This window comes from Symphalangus syndactylus, chromosome 3 (genome assembly GCF_028878055.3).
Source record: "Symphalangus syndactylus isolate Jambi chromosome 3, NHGRI_mSymSyn1-v2.1_pri, whole genome shotgun sequence".
Classification (NCBI taxonomy): Eukaryota; Metazoa; Chordata; class Mammalia; order Primates; family Hylobatidae; genus Symphalangus; species Symphalangus syndactylus.
Window position 1 is genome coordinate 59,148,655 of NC_072425.2, and position 23,670 is coordinate 59,172,324.

General features: G+C 37.0%; 2 long non-coding RNA genes across 3 annotated transcripts in view; one reads left to right on the forward strand and one right to left on the reverse strand.

The window, feature by feature from the left end:
- LOC134736201 (uncharacterized) overlaps positions 1-5,470 on the forward strand; it is a 37,527-nt gene extending 32,057 nt beyond the window's left edge. The window contains exon 3 of the long non-coding RNA XR_010120047.1: positions 4,710-5,470. This is a non-coding gene — a long non-coding RNA (uncharacterized lncRNA). The remainder of the gene's footprint in view (positions 1-4,709) is intronic.
- Positions 1-23,670, reverse strand: part of LOC134736202 (uncharacterized) — an 88,047-nt gene that overhangs the window by 56,242 nt on the left and 8,135 nt on the right. The window lies entirely within an intron of this gene.

Sequence of the window (23,670 nt, forward strand, 5' to 3'; positions counted from 1 at the left end):
GTTAGGTTCTGAAAGTCCTTTGAAATGCCTGTTTCACTTGTGCTAAAGCTTCTGATAACTGCATCCTCTTTACCTGTGAATGCCATTCCCCCGGTAAGAACTTGTCACGTCTGAAACACTTTCTTGCACTCTGACATAGGAGACAGGAGCAGGAAAAGGGATAACTAGCTTTCAGAATTTACATGCAGTTGGAGGCACATCCAGAAATAGAATTTGGTGGCTGGTGTACTTTAAGCCTTGTGAGCCTGCAAACTCTACTAATGGACTGAGCAATTGCTGTTTTTAAGACCTCCCCTCTAATTACTATTCATAAATAAGCAGTAGAAGACTTACCTTCCCACATGCACCAAAAGGATGCTGTAGAAGCATTTGCATATGATTGTTTTCACAAAATGTGCTTAAGAAAACAGATTCTCCATTCAAAGGAATCCCTGAGTCTACTATTCAAAAGTCACCTCTCACTTTCAGTGGTTGCTTTTTATCTTAATATCCCATTTCACTCCTTGTGATTTGTGTCTTCCTAACACTTCTATGGATTTCCGGCGAACTTCTTTTCTTCTGACAAATCCACAGGGTATTCTAATTCTAAACATTGCTTAGTTTCTTTCTTATTGGCTAGCTTCATAATGATAACCACTCTCATTTCCATCTCACCAAGAAATGCCAGTGAGTGAGATGAAATGTCATTTCATACCTTTACATGCAATTTTTATTTCATTTTTCATAAATTCTGTTGCATCTTATGCCCATTCTATTCTATTGTTCTATTGCTTTGTTATCTTTTAAAAAAGTATTTGAAGTTTTAGTACTTATTTCCACTTATTTACATTTTTGTGGTCTTTTTTCCTATTTCTAGGATCTTTTTTTATATTAAGGAGATTAGCTCTTTGTCCATAATATGTCTTTTGCATATTTTTCTAAATTTTCACTTGTGTTCTAACTTTACTTTTAGTGTTCTTTGCCATAATAAAGTTTTGGAATTTTATATCCTCAATTTAACAGTCTTTTCCTTAAGAGTTTCTGGATTAGTGTAATAATTAGAAGGACCATTCCCAGTGTAAGTTTATAAGATACAGTGCTATGTGTTCATATAGTTTTTATGAGTTAGCTTATTACAATTCATTTTTGATGCACTTACAATTCATTCTGGGTATCATATGAGGTGTGGAATCAAATTAATTTTTTTCCCACGTACATCATTCCCATTAATTCTATTTACTAAGTGGATCATTTTTTTTCCCACATTGATTTGGGTGAAACCTTTGTTATATATTAAAGTCTCCTATATTAGAATGTATTTCCAAATTTTTAAAATTCTGTTCCATTGGTCTATGCATGCATCAATAATATTCTGTTTTTAATTACTAAAACTTCAGTGCAAGTTTTAATGCCTGAAATACACTATCATTACTTTTTATTTTTAGAATTTCCCTATTTGTACTAATTTTGGCGTATGAACTTTAGGATTGACCTGTCTAGTTTGAAAACACAACAAACAAAAATCACAACCACTAGAGATTATTCTTGTCTTATTCCTGACTTCAGTAGGAATGCTTCTAATGTTGTCCCGTTAAAAAATGCTGTAAATGGAATGAATGAGCAATTTTAGAATCATTTTTCAAAAGTATTCGTTGGATTATTTCTTTTATAAATGGATGCTATATTTTGTTAAATGCTATTTAGTTGTTGTAGAAAACTGTGTGTGTGTATGTATGTTTTCCCTCAGATCAATAAATGTCCTGAATTTAATTAATTGTTCTCTTCATATGAAAACTTCCTTAAAATCTTGAAATAAATCCCATGTGGACATACTATATTCATTTATGATGCTACTTCTGCCTGCTATTATTTTCTTTTAGATTTTTTTAAAACTCATTGTTTTTGCTCATCAATTTTGATATCACAATTATGCTTGCCTCATAACACGAATTTTAAACTTTCACTTCTTTTTCTATGTTCTGGAATATTAAATAAATTATCTGCTTTTTATAGACTTGGCTGATTTCCTGTGGTACCATCTGGATGTAGCACTTTTTTCAAATTTATTATATTCTATGAAAATCAGTCTGTTGAGATTTTCTGTCTCTTCTGAGGTCAATTTTGCTAAACATTTTTTTCCAGACCTAGTCTGTTCCCCCAAGTTTTAACATATGGCATAGAGTTGAACAAAGTTGTATCTTAGGATTTTCCTTTTTTTTTTTTTTTTTGAGACAGAGTCTCACTCTGTTGCCCAGACTAGAGTACAATGGCACGATCTTGACTTACTGCAACCTCTGCCTCCCGGGTTCAAGCGATTCTCCTGCCTCAGCCTCCCGAGTAGCTGGGATTACAGTCACCCACCATCATGCCCAGCTAATTTTTTTGTGTTTTTGTAGAGACAGGGTTTCAACACGTTGGCCAGGCTGGTCTCGAACTCCTGACTCCAGATGATCCGCCTGCCTTGGCCTCCCAAAGTGCTGGGATTACAGGAGTGAGCCACCACGCCCAGCCAGGATTTTTCTTTAATATCCTAATTTATGTGGCTAATTTTCTCTTCCCTTATTTTGTATAATTATACCTTTTTCTTTTTTAGATTTTCTTTTGATTTATCAGTTTTGTTAGTTTTTAAACAGTTTTAGGTTTTGAAAATTTTTATTAATTTTAGTATTTTTCTGTTTTCAAATTTTGCTATTTTTTATCTTCATTCATTTTTCCTTCTGTTCTCATTTGGTTTAAATGTTCTGTTTTTTTTCAAAATTTTCTAGTTGAATCATTTCATTATTGTCTACTGACATTATTTAAGGCCGTGAACTTTGAGCAGGTTTATTTAGCATATCTAATTATTCTAACAAGTGATGTTTGAATTAGAAAACATTTTGGTTGGCATTTCCTTTTTGATCTATGAGTTGTTTCATGACCTTGCTGTTAATTTTTAGTTTTATTGCACTATGATCAGAGATCATAATTAAACTAATAATGAAGATAAAACTAATTTTTAGTTTTATTGCACTATGATCTGTACTATTTGACATTTTAGAATATGTCAATGTTTTCTTTATTGTCTCAACTTTTAAGGTCAATTTTTAAGACTGGACTGTGGGCACTAGAAAAACAGTTTTTTCTCTATTTTCAGAGTATGTAATTTTAAATATAACAAATTAATTATATTATTTAGTTCCTTTGAAGGTTTGCTTTTTTTTTGTCATTGATCATCATTGACTGGGAAAGGTAAATTAAGGTTCAAACTAAGTATGCGTTTCTTTTTCTCTTTGTGTCTTTTGAAGTCTTTTAAATTCATAAATGCTGAATCTATGTTATTTGGAGGATATACGTTCTTAATCATAATTGCATATTGTAAATGCCCACTTTAGCATAATGAAGTTCTCTTCCTTGTCTTAATTTTGTGACATAAATTCTACCTTCTCCCATATTAATATTATGGCAACTTTTTTGGTATATGTATCTGGTATACATTTCCTGTCCATTTACTTATGTCTTAATATATTTTTAAATGTTGAAATAGTTATAGATTCATAGATACACAGAAATGTACAAGTGATTCACTGAACCTTTCACTCAGCCTTCTCCAGTGGTAACATCTCGCATAAGTGTAGTATAATATAAAACCAGGAACAATCCACAGAGCTTACTCAGGTGTTGTCAATTATATATGCATTCATTACTGTGAGCATGCACGTAGGTTTACCTAATTTTATCATGTGTATAGTTTCATGTATGGACCATCACAATCAAGATAAAAAATGCACAAGCACCATAAAACTTCTTTGTACTACTTTTTTATTCCCCCCATCTTCACCCTATCTTTAACCTCTAGTAGCTAACTTATCTGTTCTCCACCTCTGTAATTTTGAGAATGTTATCATTAAAATAATACAGTATGTAAATTTGAGATCAGCTACTTTTACTCACTTGAGGTTTATTCAGCTACTTTCACTAACTTGAGGTTTATTCAATTGTTATAAACGAGGTTTATACAAGTTGTTGAATATAAAAGGAGTTTGTTCCCTTTTATTGCTGACTTGTATTTCATGATGTGAGTGTGCCATTTTTGTTTAACCATTCACAAACTGAAGAACATTTCAGTAGTTCCCAGATTTCGGCTATTATGAATAAAGTTGATGCTATGGTTTGAATGTGCCCTTCAAAGTTCATGTGTTGGTAACTTCATCTCCAATGCAACAGTATTGAGAGTGGGAACTTTAAGAGGTGATTAGATGGCTGGGAGCAGTGGCTCATGCCTGTAATCCCAGCACTTTGGGATGCTGAGGCAGGTGGATCACGAGATCAGAAGATTGAGACCATCCTGGCCAACATGGTGAAACCCTGTCTCTACTAAAATACAACAAATTAGCCAGACGTGGTGGTGCATACCTGTAGTCCCAGCTACTCGGGAGGCTGAGGCAGGGGAATCACTTGAATCCAGGAGGCAGAGGTTGCAGTGAGCCGAGATCATGCCATTGCACTCCAGCCTGGCAACAGAGCAAGACTCCATCTCAAAAGAAAAAAAAAAAAAGAGGTGATTAGGTATTGAGGGCTCTGCCCTCATTAATGTCATTATCATGAGTGTGGGTATGTTATCTTGAGAGTGAGTTTCTTATAAAAATGAGTTCAGTCCCATCTTGCTCTCTCTTTTTCTTCCTCTCTCTTTCTCTTCCTCTCTCTTTTTCTTCCTCTCTCTTTCTCTTCCTCTCTCTCTTCATGCACATCAGTGAACACTCTCTTGCCTTTCCACCTTCTACCATGGGATGATGCTGCAAGAAGACCCTCCAAGATGCCAGCTCCTCAGTGTTAGATTTCCCAGCCTCCAGAATCGTGAGAAATAAATATCTGTTTATTAGAAATTACCCAGTCTGTGATACTCTGTTACAGCAGCACAAAATAAACTAAGACAGAAAATTGGCATAGATAAGTGGGGCTGTTGCTATAACAAATACCTGAAAATGTGAAAGTGGCTTTGGAACTGAGTAATTGGTAGAAGCTGGAAGAATTTTGAGGAGCAGGCTATAAAATGCCTAGATTGCCATACACGGAGCATTAAGGGTGATTCTGGTGACGACTCAGAGGGAGAACAAGAGGTGTAAGGAGAGCCTGAATCTTCTTAGGCATTACTAAGTGTTCATGACCAGAATGTTGGTGGAAAAATGGACAGTAAAGGCTATTTGCATGAATTCTTAAATGGAAATGAGGGACAAGATATTGGAAACTGGAACAAAGCCATCCACGTCATAAAGCAGAAAAGAACTTAGCTTAATTGTGTTCAGGTTTGAAGGTGTTGTGGCAGGCAGAACTTAAGAGCAATGAAGTAGAATATCTGCTGAAAGAAATTTCTAAACAAAATATTGAAGGAGCTGTGTGGCTTCTTTTAACTGCTTACAATAAAATGAGAAAGGAGAGTAATGCTTAAAGATGGAATTTATAATTTAAAGGAAACCAGAACGTAATGTTTGCAGCCTAGCCATACAAAGAACAAAAAAAGAGTGTGGCCAAGCAACCCTTTGATAAAGGAATTAGTATAAATAGAAAGAAGACAAGGTAGTTTTGTACCTTAGTAATATGTACAAAGGAATATGTACCTTATCCGCTAGTATCAATATTTAACCACTTAAAAGTGAAGTATAGAAACCTTGCTTCTGCTTAGCTCCCTTTGATCTCTCCAATTTTTTTGTTGTGGCAAAATACAAATAACATACAAGTTACCATTATTATCAATTAGCACATTCATAATATCGTGCAACCATTACCACAACCTAGTCCTAGCACACTTTCATCACCCCCAAAGGAAACTCTGTACCCATTAAGCAGCCACTCTTCATTCTTCCTCTTTCTAGTCCCCAGAAATCACTAATCTACTTTCTGTCTCTATGGATTTGCCTATGCTAGATATCTCTATAAATGGAATCATGTAATTTTATGTCTATTATAGTGTAATGTTTTCAAGGTTTATTCATGAGCCGCCTCAGCACCCCCTTCTTTTTTATGGCTGAATCATATCCTAGTTCAACTGCTTTGTGAAAGAGAAGCTTCAGCTGCTAAGTCATTATATATTTGTGTCCATTTAGGGATGGGACTATGATGAAGTGAATGAGTCAAGTGAGGCATTTATTTCCAGCCCTAAATGTAAAAGGGTGCCAAAAAACTCAGTAACCATGATAAATAATACCTTAATATAACATTAAAAAATTGATTCAAAAGACATCTGCTGAACAAAATATCACAATTTTAAATAAAGACACTATCAATACACTGATGTTTCCTTTTGACTTTGTCTCTAGTATGCTTGGCACATCACTTTTATTGGGGCTACATTTACTGAAAATTTTGAAATTTTGTTCATCATGCATTTTTACATTAATTTTGATTTTAAAAAATACGATATTTAAGAACAGTATTTATCTTGATAGCTGAGTTTTTGGTGCCACCTTAAATTTGGCATGAGAGGAGACTGTCTCATTTGCCTTGTCTTAACCTGGTCCCTTGTCTATTTGTCCCTGCAAACTAGCTTGCCCTTATATATGCTAATAAAACAAAATAGGATACCAGAAGGAAGAAACAAAGAACAAGATAAGATGATTTCTGAAATGAAATTAAACTGAATTAAAAATTTAGTGAAAGTCTTGAAAAATAAAGCCCAATCTTCTAGAACATATAACAAAGGCAATGATATAAAAATATGAGAGAAAATATTTTTTAAAAAATTAGGAAAATACATTAGGAAATCTAATATCAGACTATTAGAAATTCCAGAAGAACAAAATGAAAAAGCCAATGGAGCAGAAGTATTTATTAAATAAGTTATATCAAAAAATTTATAAGACCTCAAAGACACATTCCCCTCCTAGAAAGGCCCAACAAATATCTATCTCAACAAATAAGAAAAGATTCAAACTTAGTGATATCATTGTGAAACTTCAAAGCACCAACAATAAAAATATATCAAGGGAGAAAAGGCGAAACAAATTACAAACAAAGGAATGAGCATCAGAATGTCATCAGGTTATTGAAAGGACACGTTAGGAACAGCCAGGGCATCGCTTGTTTGCCCTCCAAGATACTCTGCCCCATGCTGGATACGTGCTGTGACTCATTGTGAATGAATGAATTATGTCTGACAATAAAAATACAATAAAGTTAAATGACACTTGTGGATAAGGTTACAGCGATAAATGTGAACCAGATAGTCTCCAACTAAAATTGCAATTGAGATTCTGAAATACTCAGATCAGGTGGGAGGTGAGTCCTATCCTTAGAATGCTGTGTGAACAGGACTTTCCCTTTGTCCACATGGTTTCTTTCACAATTATACACAGTATAAGCTCACAGGAGCTGGGACCTGGTCTATGTGTTCATTAAGGTATATGTAGCAATGATTACATGGCAACAATTAGTCTTTTGTAATAACTTATTAAATGAATATGTGAATGAGCATTTAATCTTTAAGGCTCATCACTCATTGTCCTATAAGGAAGGCAGGTACCATATAAACAAACTGTTCGTAGGTAAGCTGGAAGTGAGGAGAATCCTGGCGTGGCATGAATCGGAACTGGCAAAGATCACAGAGGCATCCAATCTTTTCAAGTGCATGTTGAGAATTTGGATGTTTTTCTTTGGCCCAATTCGTGGTACACTTTTGATTTTAATTAATAGCATACTTTAATAAAGCATTTGGGAGCACAGAACAATTTAATAACCCCCCAAAATGCTTGCTATGAGGCCTCATTTCTAACACAGGCCCCTTTATTAGTTTTAGGTTTACTTGTATGTCTTCCAACAGTTTAAAATAACTGTTTCCAAGAAAAGTCAACACATCTATTTTCAGGATTTGAAGAAAATATATTTTTGGCATTTATATCGTTTCTGTCTCATTTTGGTGAGTTTCTGGAATATATTTTTGTCTGCTTATTTCTAATTCCTGTAATGAACTGAATCTCTCCTTTCATAGGCAGGTGCCCAGTTCAGTGTTATGAACCCTGGAAGGTCTCAACTAAATGCTTTTTAATTAACTCATTGCCATTTCCATTCCTGGTTTCATTCGGAGTAAGAAGTGTCCTCCTGTCTTTAGCAGATGCCTCAAGGTACTTGACAGCACACTGTTGTGAAAAATTTTAACAGACAAACTAAGTAAAGTGAAGACTTCTTCATTTTACCTAAAAGAAATGTCCCAATTTTAAAACCACTCCCAGATCTATCCCTTCTCTGTCCCCAGGAAGAGGGAGCACAGCAAAGCTGTGTTATGTTTCTGCTTTAAGTCTTATGAATCTGATTTTTCATTATTTTTTTAACGTTTCCCTCTGGTAAATGTAGCAAATAAGTGCATGTGATTGATTCATTTCAGCGACCGAGGCACTTTTGCATTAGAAACAGGCCAAGAAAAGTTTTTTAGAAGACCATTCTGGCAAATTGGACTTAGCACAGGATTTGACTTCAAAGGGCAAAATTAATGGTAAAGTGGGAAAAAACTATTTCCTTATTATTAAAAAGAAAGTGGTATATCGTATATAGACCAGCGCCATCATTCTAATGCAAAAAGTGTTCCTCTCTCCTGCTCTGTTTCTTCATTCTGTGAAGAAAAGGTGGAAGAGAGCAGAACCAATCACATCCCTGGAGTTCTCTTAGCCTAGGAAAACTTTAGGCCAATACTACATATTTTTGCTGTTATTATTATTTTTAATTGATACGTAATAATTATGCATGTTTATGGGGTACAGTATGATATTTCGATACATGCATACAATGTGTAATGGTCAAATCAGAGTAATTTTCATATTCATATCTCAAACATTTCTCATTTCTTTGTGATGTGAACATGCACAAGCTGTTCTTCTAGCTATCTGAAAATATACAATAAATTGTTGTTAATTATAGTCATCCTATAGTGCTATAGAACACTAGAACTCTGGAACAGAATAGAGAACCCAGAAATAAATCTACGTATTTACAGCCAACTGATTTTTAACAAAGACGTCAAGAACATTCATTGGGGAAAGGAAAGTCTTTGCAATAAATGGTGCTGGAAAAACTGGATATTCATATGCAGAAGAATGAAACTAGATTGCTATCTCTCACCATGTACAAAAATCAACTCAAAATGGATTAAAGACTTAAATGTAAGACTCAAACTATGAAACTCTCAGAAGAAGACACTGGAGAAATGCTTCAAGACATTGATCTGAGCAAAGATTTCATGGAGAAGACCTCAAAAACACAGGCAACTTATGCAAAAATAGACAAATGGGGCTGTAAGAAACGAAAAAGCTTCTGCACAGCAAAGAAAACAATCAACAGAGTGAAGAGGCAACCAGCAAAATGAGATAAAATATTTGTAAATTGTTCATCTGACAAGGAATTCATGTCCAGAATATACAAGAAATTCAAACAAAACAAATAATAATCCAACTAAAATGTGGGCAAAGAATCTGAAAAGCATCTCTCAAAAGAAGACATAGAAATGGCCAACAGGTATGTGAAAAAAATGCTTAATATTATTAATCATCAGGCTGATGCAAATCGAAACCATATTGCAATGTCAACTCACCCCAGCTGGAATGGCTATTACCAAAAAGACAAAACATAGCAAGTATAGGACAGGACGTGGAGTAAGGGGAACTCCTATATACTGTTTGTTGGAGTGTAAACTAGTACAGACATTATGGAAAACAGTATGGAGGTTTCTCAACTAAAAATAGAACTACTATGTGATCCAACAATCCTCTCCCTGGGCATATATCTAAAAGAAAGGAAATTGATATAGGGATATCTGCACTTCTGAGTTTATTTGCAGCACTATTCACAATAGCCAAGATATGGAATCAACATAAATGTCCAACAACAGATGAATGGATAAAATGTGGTGCACATATACACACATATATACACACACCATGGAATACATACACTATGGAATACTATTCAGCCATTAAAAAGAAGGAATCCTCTTATTTGCAGGAACGTGGATAAGTTTGGAGGACTATGTTAAGTGAAATAGGCCAGGTGCACAAAGACAAATACTCATAATCTCACCTACATGTGGAAGCTAAAAAAGTTGATCTCATAGAAGTAGAGTGCAGGGTAGTGATTACGAGAGGCTGGGAAAGGTGAAGGTGGAAGAGAGGTTAGCTGGAAGTTGGCTAACAGCCAGTGCTACTTTAAGTGAGATCTGTGAATCAGCTGTCAGTCCTCACAGTGGTGGTTACTGTTAACGAGACAAAGAACTTGCAAGGGAATGTAAATCTATTATTACATCACTAAATACACATTTTGACTCAGCTGAAATTCGCAACAAAACTTTCTTGATGAAGGAAGCAGCGTGTTGATTCACATTCCGGTGCAATCTTCTTACCCCAGTTGAACTGACAGTTTGGATAACACTAGCGTAGTCCATAGTAGAAGGAAAGCTGCTGAGTTGACTCCTGAAGAAGCCACTGGCTAGTTTTAGTTGTCAGCAATAGCGACACACTTAGCATAGGTCAAGAAGAGCTTATTTCACGCATACCAACATGGGACCTCACGGAAGCCCAAGAGGAGGAGCCATCATAGATTTAACCCTCAGAAGCTAGATGCAGAGGCCAGGTCAAGATCCAAAGGACCCTAGCAAAGGCAGCAGCAAAAATGTGTGGACTTGCATGATGTGGAGTTTTCCCCTAATTTGGTCTTCAGGTCTCTCTTTTGAGAGTGGCCATCATCCATGATAGCTACTCTCTAGGAGAGCCCTGACCAGGACAGAAGTTGGGTTCAGGTGTGTTAGTCAGGTGAGACACAGGAGGCAGCACAGCAAAACACATGGAAAAACAGAAGCAGGGTTTTTTGTTTTTTTTTTAATTACTTACAGATTCCAGAGATAACAGGGCTGCACACCTTACAGGGCCAAGGGCAGGGAAGAGCTGGGCAGGATATGCACACTCAATCAGGCAGGTGGGGAGTGAGAGAGAGAGAGAGAGTGAGGGACCTGAGAGCGAACGCCTTTACTGGGGTCCCAGGCATGACTCAAGCAGGTTTCCCATGGGGAGTTCTAAGGAGTTCTTGTTGGTGGGATTGAAGGAAGCAGGCACAAGCTCCAGGGAGACATGCTGTGACTGCGAGGGGGTCACTGTGAAATATCTATGCAGTCCATGGGAACTATGGGGGTCAGTGGGGTGTCAAGTAGGTTGTATCTAGTTGTCCCATACAAGGGTGCTCACCCGAAGGTGGTTACGTAAAGCAGGTGTCTGACCACCTTGAGGAACTGGGAGGAGGTGCAGAATGGGAGACTGTGTGAAGGATGACTGATTCCTGCTTCTAGTATGAGAAAGTCTAACTTAGAATGAATCCTGAGGCAACATAAAATTATAAGAATTCACTACACATACTTAATATGGTTCAATTAACCTGATTTTGAGGCATTTCACTTTTTTACTTTTTCTGACGGTTTCTGCTCTCCCCTGACTCTGGATCTTATAGTGCCCAGCACTTAATGAATTGAATCTAAAGACAATATTTGAGGTCATCTTTTTTCTTAATGACTTGCATCAGAAGGTAAAGGGAATTTGGAGTCATTAAACCTCTGCAGAGGGATTTTGGGAAATACAAGGGCTTAGGTGATGTATTGGCAGAATCCTTTACTTTCCATTGGCAGTGATTTCAAATAACACTTGAAGAAGGTATAGAGAACAGTGCCAGTCACTATAGGTAAGAGAAGGATGAAAAAGAAATGATTGAAATAGACCAAATTAATTACTTGAAGGACAGATCTACCTTGCAATTTGCTTTATCTGGCCTGCATGTTGCCTTTACACACACACAAACACACACACACACACACCTTTCCACACACAAATACACGTGTGGGTTTATGTAAACATACTATTTGTGTTGTGTGTGTGTGTGTGTGTAGTGAAAGGGAAATAAAAACTTGGGACCCCAATTCACTCTGCCAAAAGGAAAAAATTAAGCTGAAAGCTGAGTCATGCAAGAAGCTGCCTTTCCTTTTGTTCCTAAGCAGAGAGCTTACAGATCAAAGGTTAAATATCTGCACAGGTAGCCATGTGTGTTCACCTTATCTTATGTAAAGTGCAGATTTACTGAGCGTCAGAGAAATACATCATTGACTATTCCCCTACCTGTTGCTTTTCCCTTGCAACATGTGGATTCAGTAATGTGACCACACCCTCCCTCTTTCTCCTTCAGCCTGCTTTTCCCCTTTAAATGCTGAAGCCCTCAAATTATCTTTGGAGAAAGGCACAGACCTGTTTCCTGGGCGTGCGTCCTTAACCTTGGCAAAATACACTTCTAAATTGATTGAGAACTGTCTCAGACACTTTTTGGTTCTCTCTATAAAAATATATAGAACCATATATATGTGTATATATAATCAAATATATATATAATCAACTATATATAATCAAATATACATAATATATAATCAAATATATATAATATATAATCAAATATATATTATATCTATAATAAATATATATATATTTGAATTTGCCCATATTCTATTGAGTTGACCTGTATGGTTTCATTTCCTGTGGCTACTGTAACAAACTAACAAACTTGGTGTCCTGAAACAACATACATTTATTTTCTCACAACGCTGGAGGGCAAAAGTCTGAAATCAGTTTCACTGGGCTGAAATCCAGATGTCTCCAGGGCTGCACTCTCTCCAGAGACTCTAGGGGAGAATCTATTCCTTGAGTCTTCCAGCTTCGGGTGGCTCTGGCCCTCCTTGACTTATGGTCACATGTCTCCAATCTCTGCCTCTGTGGCCCACGTCCTCCTCTTCTGTGTGAAATCTCCCTCTCTTCCCAGTTATAGAGACACTCATCACTGCACTTAGGGCCCATCCAGGTAATCAGGATAACTTCCCATTTCAAGAAGCTTAATTTAATCACATCTGCAAAGACCCTTTTATTTTTTTCATATGAGGCATATGCTCAGGTCCCAGAGATATTTTTGGGGACCATTGTTTAGCCTACCATACTATATGAAATTATTATTTGACTGTTTTTAATTTGTAAAAATAACTTTCATATGGTAAAACCTAACACTTGCCAGCAAATAACTCAAATGTTCTGTGAAATACAGGTTTCTGACTTTTCTTGAATAGTGGGAAGATCTGGACACACCCGGTCCCAGTCCTGAGTAGGAACATAGCTGGATGTTGGCAGCATCTGCTTACCCATGACTTCCACTCCGTTGTCCTGTCCATTTGCAGGACTTATTTGACCTCTGAATGGGTATCAGTTTGTACCCTTGACTTTGGAGCCAGGCAAAGTTGCAACATTCGCACACATTTATAATACAAAGCATCAGGAACACCCTCAAAGGAAAGATATGGTTCTCATGGGTTAATCAGGCAGAGATTGGGGTGGGGTAGAGGTGAAGGCCTTCTAATTAGGTGAGCACGGCATGGAGGTTGGAACGTGTTAGCTGCTAAGCCACCTCAGGGCACTGGAATCTTCACTTCGTTAACCCTGGACCAGAATCAACCGAATCGGCAGCTGGCCCATTCTCCATGCTTTTGGAAAGCACAGGACATTTGTTCCAACAGCAACTTGCAGACACAAATAATAATGCAAGAAATAATAATTCTCATTGAGGATGTAAAAGAAATACATAATTTTGATTGCGTTTCTTGTGGTTCCTAAAATACTGTTTGATGAGGTTTCATATCATAATAATGTCAAACTCTATTATTTTTTGAAATTATAAATTATGTCTTATTGAAAATCTGTGGAGGACTAAATACATTTCATTTCAAAGAGGTAATATGCTTTTCAAAAAATGTATTGTCAATCACTAACAAGTGAGTTTAGCTAAGGTCAGGTTGACATTTTTGTAGCTTCTTCATTGAATCAAAGGGAAGAAAAGGGAGCAAAGATATGTAGCTTTTTCTCCCAGGTGAACTGGTGTCTTTGAGAAGAGGGGGAGTTATACAACTCCCTTGTTTCTTCCTTACCCTCCTTCCTGCTATGCTCTTTCTGTTCTCATGCCTGAAACAAATCTAGCCCATGAACTGGGGGAAGGGGAAAATAAGGGAGGAAAAAGCCTTGATGTTTTTAATTAAATTATTTGGGTTTGAATAATCAAAGCTCTGAGGAGACAAGGTAAGCACCCCCTCAACTCAGGATCCTGGACAAGAGAGCTCAACAGCAAAAGGTCATGGCTATGATTTAATTAACTGTTTTCCCTTGAGAATTATAGTGTGGGTGTTAAGAGTCAAGTTTACAGGTTCTTCTCTGGGAAAAAATAAGAGATCAAAGATACAGTTTGCCAAAGCCTTGAGCATGAAAACATACGGTTTTGTCTTTCCTTTCGCCTCCATCACACTTTCAGTTACTAGCTTTTAATTTTTTTATTCATTAAGTCAACAGATATTTCATGATTATCTATGCCTGCCTAGCACTGGATATGGTGGTAGAGATACTGCAGTGAAGAGAATTAGAATGGTGGTTCCCAGGGGCTGGGGGAGGGGCAATGGGGAGATTTCATTTCTTCACATGGAAGAGTTTTAGTTTTAAAAGGTGAAAAAAGAGCTCTGGAGATGGATGGTGATGGTTGCACAACAGTATACATGCATTTAATACCACAAAACTCTACACTAAAAAACAGTTAAGATGACACATTTTATGCTATGTGCATTTTACCCTAATAAAAATAATTGGGAAAACCTTTAAAAATATTCCGTGAAATGTGGAGATTATATTCTAGCAGGAAGAACAGATAATGAACAATAAGCCAAGTAAGTAAGAGAATAGTCTGGTACATCAGAAGATAGGTGCCATGGGGGAGAGTGATAGGAGTTATGGTGCTGGGGGATGAGTTGCAGCTTTAAGTGGGGTAACAAGATGGACCTCACTGAGAAAGTGGTATCTGTGTGAAGACTTAGAGCAGCAGATCAAGTGAGCCATATGGATATCTGCGGAAAGAAGGAAGAGTGTGTTCTACAGAGGACAAAGGCCCTGGGATGGGGAGCACCCTAGTGTGTTCCAGGAGCAGCCAGGAGGCCAGTGTGCCTGGAGGAACAGAGAAAGTATAATAAGAAATAAAGTGAAAGCAGGTGCCTTACGAGCTGTGAGGAGAGTTTGATTCTGACTCTAATGAGATGGGATAATATGGGGGATTTTGAGTGGAGAAGTATTATGATCTGATTTGTGTTTAACAGGCTCGCTCTAGTTGCTATTTAGGGATTGGATGATAGTTCCTTCAGAGTGGTAACAGGAAGATCAGATAGGAGGCTGGTGCAAAGAGCCTCACAAGAGAGGGCAGTGGCCACCTTAGTGGTAGGAGTGGACACAGATGCAGTTTTGAAGGTAGAGTTAGCAGAATGTCCCCACAAAGATCATATACTAATTAGAACCAAGAACATTTACTTTCATTTTATCCCAAGTTAATATAATAAAGCTTCAGGGGAAGGACCATGGCACAGAACAACAATAAAATGCTACACCATCCTGCAAATATAATAAAATGAGCAAAACAGGTTTAAAAATGAGAAAATATAATAATAGCACTGAAACTATGCATAGCTCCTATGCAGTGACCTCATTATTCACAGGATCTCTACCACGATGCTCTAAGTGACATTATTTCTCAGCCTTCCCCAACTAAATAAAGGAAACAGTGCCACATGCATTAGTAAATGTTACTGAAAATTCCCTGGGAAAACAGGAAAGAGTATTTACATCTCATGCACAAATTCTAAGAGAGATTTCTTAATTTTATTTTTGCCCATTGATTGCAAGATTCTTCATCCTCATTCTCTGACCTCCCCTGATCCTCACTAAGGTCCTTTTACTGTTCTCAAGAGTTAAGGTCTGACTCTTAGCTTAGAATCCTCTCAAAAAAAAAAAAAGAAAAAAAAAACACCCAAAAAACCACACAAAAGCTAGTTGGTTGTCCCCTTGCTCCTTAACTGCAGCAAATATCAACTGCTACTCTTATTCAAATATGACTCCAAGTTCTAATTCTCTATTCCAAGCAGTTTATTAAAGCATTAACCCACCAAATGCAGGTTTTTTCTTGGATTGGGGATACTGCTGCTAAAAAAGTATAACATTTTCTATATATTGTTACAAAAGGAAGTTTGCAACTTTATATCATAATTATAGATCATCAAACACATTGGAAAGTTTCTTCCAGAAATAGAAGAGTCCATAAAATGACACAGAGCTAGTGGTTTCCTGGAGCCAGCTCATACTGGCTCATGAGAGCCCTTTGTATACAGTTCTTCCCAACTTCACATTCAGTGATATCATGTTGGAGCTTGACATCAACCATGGTGACAGTGTTTACACTACAGGAATCATAGCACTGCAGATCAAGACTTCTTCCCCCCCCCCCCCCCAGAATTGATTTACCAACATACCACTGCATCCAGTTCTTGCTAGAAGAGATGGTAGCAAAAATTATAAAAGCCTCACTTTTACTCCCCAACTTGGAATGAAGCAGATTGAGAAGTCTCAGGAAAAAGTCTAGATAAAAATAGAATAGAAATCAAATATGAAAAGCTGTGTGTTGAGTCCATCTAAATATAGAATGAAAATTAAATGACTTGAGACTTCTGGTTCTTCCAAGATGCAGTAGCCCATTTCTCCTAGGTCTTTGGACATAATGCAAAGATACAAAATTTCTCAAAGGTGAAAATAAGGCATGCCCACGACTCAGGATTTGAGGAACAACATGGAATTTGAGGACCAACATGAAGGTGAATTCCCTGGGTTTCCTTGATGCCTCCCATGTTCTCCTGACAGGACACTGCAGCGGCCTCCAACCCAACATCATCAGTAGACACAGGTGCATATTCCCCTGGCCAAAAAATTGGGGAAGTGGTGACCCCTATTTACAAAAAATCTGTTTGATAATACATGCCCTGCTTCTGGTAAAACACAAATGGAACAACTGCACCTCCCTTTCTGGGGGTTCATTGTGCATTGTGCAGGAACTTTATGTTGCAAAAACCTCACCTTCCACAAAAGCAGGGTGGCATGCTCCGATTCCCCTACCAGGTGGTATCTGCAGGGCTGAGCATGGAGATAATCTTCCCTTCTCCCACCTGGGAGAAGGAGGTCATGGCAACATGACTGTTGTGTGAGCAGCTGATCTTACACTTCCTGCCTGGTGGAAGCAGGCCATGCTACACATCCCTAGTCAGGGTATTGTTAATGGAATCCAGTGGGGAGCTGAGGCTTCACCTCCACTTGGCAGCAATGGGATTTGATAAGAGGCTCACTAGGCAAAGGTAGTTACCATTTGGTTTCTCCATCCTCCCTCCTGTGTCACCAGGGCCCAGTGAAGAGTCTTTACTCCAACTTGGCTAAACAAGACTAAACAAGATGGTACAAAGCAGAGCTGGTCAGCACACCTATTCTCCACCTCCACCCTGCCCATGAGTGTGGCCCAGTGGGGAGCTGATACTTTACCCAATGCAGGATCAAGACAAGAGAAAGTGGTGTGATGCAGCACTCTGTTTCTACCCCCCACGCATCACCATGTCTTGTGGGGAGCAGAAACTCCACTTCTCCCTAAAATCTGTAGGGCTGAATGAGCTTAGAGAAAGCAGGGCTAGTTGGCACTCTGTTTGCCCTCTCCCTGTGGTGCTAGTGGGGAACTGAGGTTCTGGACTCGCCTTTCAGCAGTAAAGCAGTGTGAGTAAGCTCTCTGCTTCCCCCTCCCTGGTGGCAGTGAAGCCCACCAGGGAGTTGATCTGATCCCCTTGCTCAAAGGTAATGTGGTATGTGAGGCAGTGCCCCACTTTCCCTAGGAAAGTATTAGGGGGGCTGAACTCCCGCACAACACATCTTCATTGAGGCAGTTTGAGTCAGTGCCCCACTTTTGCAAGGGTGGGGTCAGCATTGCTCTGTGGGAAGCTGAACACACTTACCCACCCAGCCCTCCTGCTACACTCCAACAAGGGCACTACCTGCTATTAAAAAAAAAAAAAAAAAAGATTAAATAGGATCCTGTGTCTCTAAATATAATATCTATAATATCCAAGATATACTTTTTAAAAAAATCACTAGTCATGCCAAGAATCAGGAAAATGACACCATGAATGAGAAAAGATAATCAGCAGATGCTAACAATAAGATGAATCCAATGCCAAATAATCTAAAAAGAATTTTAAAGAAGTCATCATAAAACTGCTTCAAAAAGCAATTATAAATTTTCTGGAGTTGATGAAAGATTAGAATATCTCAGCAAAGAAACAGAAGCTATAAAAAAAGAACCCAATGAAGTTATCAGACAGAAAAATATAATAACTGAAAAAAGACTTTACCAGATAGGTTCATTATAGAATGGAGATTACATAGAATGCTTCAGTGAACTTGAGGGCAGATTGATAGAATTTACTCAGTCAGAACAACAAAACTAAAATTGACTGACAGAAGAAGAACAAAATCTCAGGAACCTGCAGGACAATAACAAAAGATCTAATATACATGTTGTTGAAGTCTCAAAAGCAAAGTAGATATAGAAAGGTACTAAAAAGTTATTCAGAGTAATATGGCTATTTCACAAAATTTGGGAAAGACATAACACATTACTTTTAGGGAAATACTTTTTTTTTTTTAAAGAAACAGGGTCTTACTATTGCCCAGGCTGAACTCAAATACCCAGGCTCAAGTAATCCTCCCACATCAGCCTCCCGAGTATCTGGGACTACAGATGCACCTCACTGGACCCAGCTAATAAAACATTGATTTACATGATAGCAAGTTTCTCATCTGAAACCATGGAGACCAGAGGAAGTTGCACATTTTTCAAATTTGGAAAGGAAAACAATTGTGAATCTTGAAAATGTGTCCGGTAGGCCGGGCATGGTGGCTCACGCCTGTAATCCCAGCACTTTGGGAGGCTAAGGCAGGCAGATCACAAGGTCAGGAGATCAAGACAATCTTGGCTAAAACGGTGAAACCCCATCTCTACTTAAAAAATACAAAAAATTTGTTGGGCTCGGTGGCACGCACCTGTAGTCACAGCTACTCGGTAGGCTGAGGCAGGAGACTCACTTGAACCCGGGAGGCAGAGGTTGTAGTGAGCAGAGATTGTGCCACTGCACTCCAGCCTGGGCGACAAAGGAAGACTTTGTCTCAAAAAAAAAAAAAAAAAAGAAACAAAGAAAAGAAAATGTGTCTGGTGAAAATATCTTCCAGGAATAAAGCAGACATAAAGGCATCTTAAGGCAAATGAAAACCTAAATAATTTATTGTTTAAGAGGATTGGTTTATCCCCTTAAAAATGGCTAAAGGAAGTTTTCTAAACAGAAAGGAAACAATAATAGAAAATGTGGAACTTCAGAAAGGAAAGAAGAACACTGGAATGAGTAAAAATTGGGGAAAATTTTATAGACTATTCCACTTCACATGTGTTACTTAACTCATATGTGGCTACTGAAGCAAAAATAATAAAACCATCTGATGTGGTATTTAATGAGGTATTTATTTAATGTGGTATTTGATGAGGAAAAACTCAATATAATTAGATTTTGCAGGGGAGGAAAGTAAAGGAAACTAAGTGAAAGTAAGGCTTGAAGTGGTGAAACTTCAATACCAGTAGACTATAATAAGGTATATATGTATATTATAACATCTAGAGCACTCACTAGAAAACTATAAAAAACTATATATTCAAAATGAGTATACATAAATCAAAATGGAATCCTAAAAATATAAATAACTCACAAAAAGGTAAGAAAACAAAGGAGTGAGAATTAGAGGGAACAAACAGGAATTAAATCATGAAATGAGAAGTTAAATCCTAACTTTTAACAATTAACTTAAACAGTTTAAATATACACTGGTTAAAAACATACCTCGATGCAATGTGGATAAACAACATGCTGTCTACATGAAGCGTATTTCGAATATAATGAAATGTTAATTATAAATAAAAGGATGGAAAAATACCACGCAAACATTTCATTTTTTCAAAAAACAGGAATGACTACATTACTAACACATTAAGTAGGCTTTGGAGCAAAGAAAATTACCACAGACGGAGGAATATTACATAATGATGAAAGGATTAATCCATCAGGAAAAAATAAAGATGTCAAATGTACCAAAAAGTGGAACTTCAAAATACACGAAACAAAAACTGATAGAACTGTATGGAAAATTAGGCAAATCTGCAAGTATAGTTGGGGACTTCAACAATCATTCAGCCATTGATAGAACTACTAGACAGAATATTAGAAGAGATTTTTTTATTTTTATTTTTATTTTTATTTTTTTTTTGAGACGGAGTCTCGCTCTGTCGCCCAGGCTGGAGTGCAGTGGCGCAATCTCGGCTCACTGCAAGCTCCGCCTCCCGGGTTCACGCCATTCTCCTGCCTCAGCCTCTCCGAGTAGCTGGGACTACAGGCGCCTGCCACCACGCCCGGCTAATTTTTTTTGTATTTTTAGTAGAGACGGGGTTTCACCATGGTCTCGATCTCCTGACCTCATGATCCGCCCGCCTCGGCCTCCCAAAGTGCTGGGATTACAAGCGTGAGCCACCGCGCCCGGCCATAGAAGAGATTTTTTTTAAAAACGCATACTATCAACCAACAGGACTTAATTGGCATATATAGAACGTACCACTCCAACAGCAAAATACACATTTTTCTTCAAGTGCCCATGGGATCCTCACCAAGATAAATCATGCCCTGTGCCTCAGTATAAGAATTAAAATCATAGCATGTTCTCTGAACACCATAAAATCAAACCAAAAATAATAACAGAAAATAAACAGAAAAATCTTCAAACACTTGGAAATTAAACAACACATTTTAAAATAATTAATGGGTCAAGGTGGAACTCTCAAAAGAAACAAACTTAAAAACATTGAACAGAATAAAAATGAAACACACCATATGAAAATGTGTAGGATGCAGCTAAAACAGTGTTAAAATTGAAATGTATAGGTAAATGCTTACACTAGAAAATAGAAAACCTCTCAAATTAACAAAGTTCCTACCTCAAAAAAAAATAGAAAAAGATGAGAAAAATAAACCCAATGTGAGAAGAAGGAAAGAAATAGCAAAGAGTGGAATCAATAAAACTAAGAACAAGAAAACAATAGAAAATAGAAAACAAAAGAAACAGAAAGCTGACTTTTTGAAAAAAAAAAATTAACTTCTAGCAAGCCTGACAAACATAGAAAGAGAAACAAATAATCGGCATCAGGAATAAAACAGGAGATATTTCTACAGATCCTGCAGCAATTAAAAGTATAATAAGGAAATACCATAATCAACTTTTAGCTCATAAATTTGACAACTGAAAACAAATTGCACCAATTGGACCAATTCCCCAAAAGCCAGAAATAACTAAAACTCAGTAGATAATTTGAATATTCCTATAAACAGATAATCTGAATATTCCTATAAACATTAAAGAAATTGAATTTGCAATTTAAAATCTCCCGCCAAAGAAGTCATTAGGCTTAAGTTGTTTTTACTAGAGGATTCTACCTAACATTTAAAGACGAATTAACATTAATTTTCCACAATCTCTTTCAGAAAATAGAATAGTAGAAAACACTTTCCACTCATTTTGCTAGGCTAGTATTACCCAGATAACAAAACCAGATAGTACAAAAAAAAGTGAGAGAATACTAAAGTCCAGTATCCTTCATGAACATAGAAATAAAAATCTTCTACAAAGTTTGAGCAAATTAAATCTAGCAATGTATAAAAATAAGTATATGTCATGGCCAAGTGAGATTTATTCTAAGCATGTAAGTCTGGTACAATCTTCGAAAAATATCAATCGATATAATCCATCATACCAACAATCTAAAAAGGGAAATTATATGGTCATACTAGTAGGCGAAGGAAAAGTATTTGACAAAAACCAACACCAATTTATGATAAAATGACTCCACAAATGAAATAGAGGATGAACTTTCTTAACAAAATGAAGAGCATCTATTAAAAAAAAAAACCTACAGCTAACATCATACTAAATGTTAATAGATTGCATGCTTTACCTCTCAGATCAGCAACAAGGCAAGTATGTTTGCTCTCTCCACTCCTACTTGCCATAGTACTGGAAGTTCTAGCCAGCATTTAAGATAAGAAAAGAAGCCGGGCGAGGTGGCTCACGCCTGTAATCCCAGCACTTTGGGAGGCCGAGGCAGGCGGATCACGAGGTCAGGAGATCGAGACCATCCTGGCTAACATGGTGAAACCCTGTCTCTACTAAAAATACAAAAAATTAGCCAGGCGAGGTAGCGGGCGCCTGTAGTCCCAGCTACTCGGGAGGCTGAGGCAGGAGAATGGCGCGAACCCGGGGGGCGGAGCCTGCAGTGAGCAGAGATCGCGCCACTGCACTCCAGCCTGGGTGAAAGAGCGAGACTCCTTCTCAAAAAAAAAAAAAAAAAAAAAAAAAAAAAAAAAAAAGACAGGAAAAGAATTAAAAGGCAGGAAAGGAAAGAAAGAAATTAAACTGTTTCTGTTTGTAGATAATATGATTGCTTACATAGAAAATTCCAAGAAACCTACACAAAAATAACAACACTCAAACTCCTAGAACTAATAAGTGAGTGCAGCAAGTTTGTAGGATACAAGGTCAATATGTGAAAGACAACTGCATTTCTATGTACTGTGAACCAGCAAGTGGAGACTAATGTAAAATGCATAATATAATTTTCAATTGCTCAAAAAAATGAAATACTTAGGTACACATCTAACAAAACATATACAGAATGTGTATACTAAAAATTACAAAATACTGTTAAAAAAAGTTTTTAAAAGACCTAAATAATTATAGTGACACACCATGTTCATGAACTGGAAGACTCAAAATGCTAAAGATGTTATTTCTCCACAAACTGACCTACAGGTTTAATGCAATTCCTATAAGGGTCTTTTTGGAGGCATAGGCAAGCTTATTCTAAAATGTATATAGATAGGTAAAGATCCTAAAAGACTGAAGACAATCTTGAAAAAGAAGAATAATATGGGAGAAGTAACTCTTGCTGCACTAATAAAGAGTGTTGTATTAGTGTTGCATTAGCAGGGAGATAGACATGTAAATTAATGGAACTGCATAGTGAACCCAGAAATAGACCTGCAAAAATATGCCCAACTGATTTTTTGACAAAGGTGCAAAAACAAATCAATGGAGGAAAAGATAGACTTTTCAACAAATGTTGCTGGAGCAATTTCATATCCTGGACTAAAAGAAAATGAACCTCAACCTAAACCTCACACTTTATGCAAAAGTTAATTCAGAATTGATCACAAACTTAAATGTAAAATCTGGGTTCTGGGCTAGGCAAAAACTTCTTAGACTTGACACCAAAAGCATAATTTATAGAAGGAAAAATTGATAAATTAGATCTCATTAAAATTAAAAACTTTTATTCTATGAAAAACCCTGTTGGATGAAAAGACAAGCTACACAGAAGGGTAACATATTTGCAAATCATGTATCCAGAAAAGAACTAGTGTCTAGAATCTATAAAGAGCTCTCAAAATTCAGTTGTAAAAAATACCAAAATATTCAATTAGAATGAGTAAAGGTCATAAATAGACATTTAACCGAAGATGATAAAATTGATCAACATCATTAACCATTAGGGAAATGCAAGTTAAAATACCAATGAACTATCACTATGCACATGTTAGAAAGGTAATATTTTAAAAATTACAAAATCAAATGACAAATATGTAGACACTAGATTGCTCATATATTGCTGATGAGAATA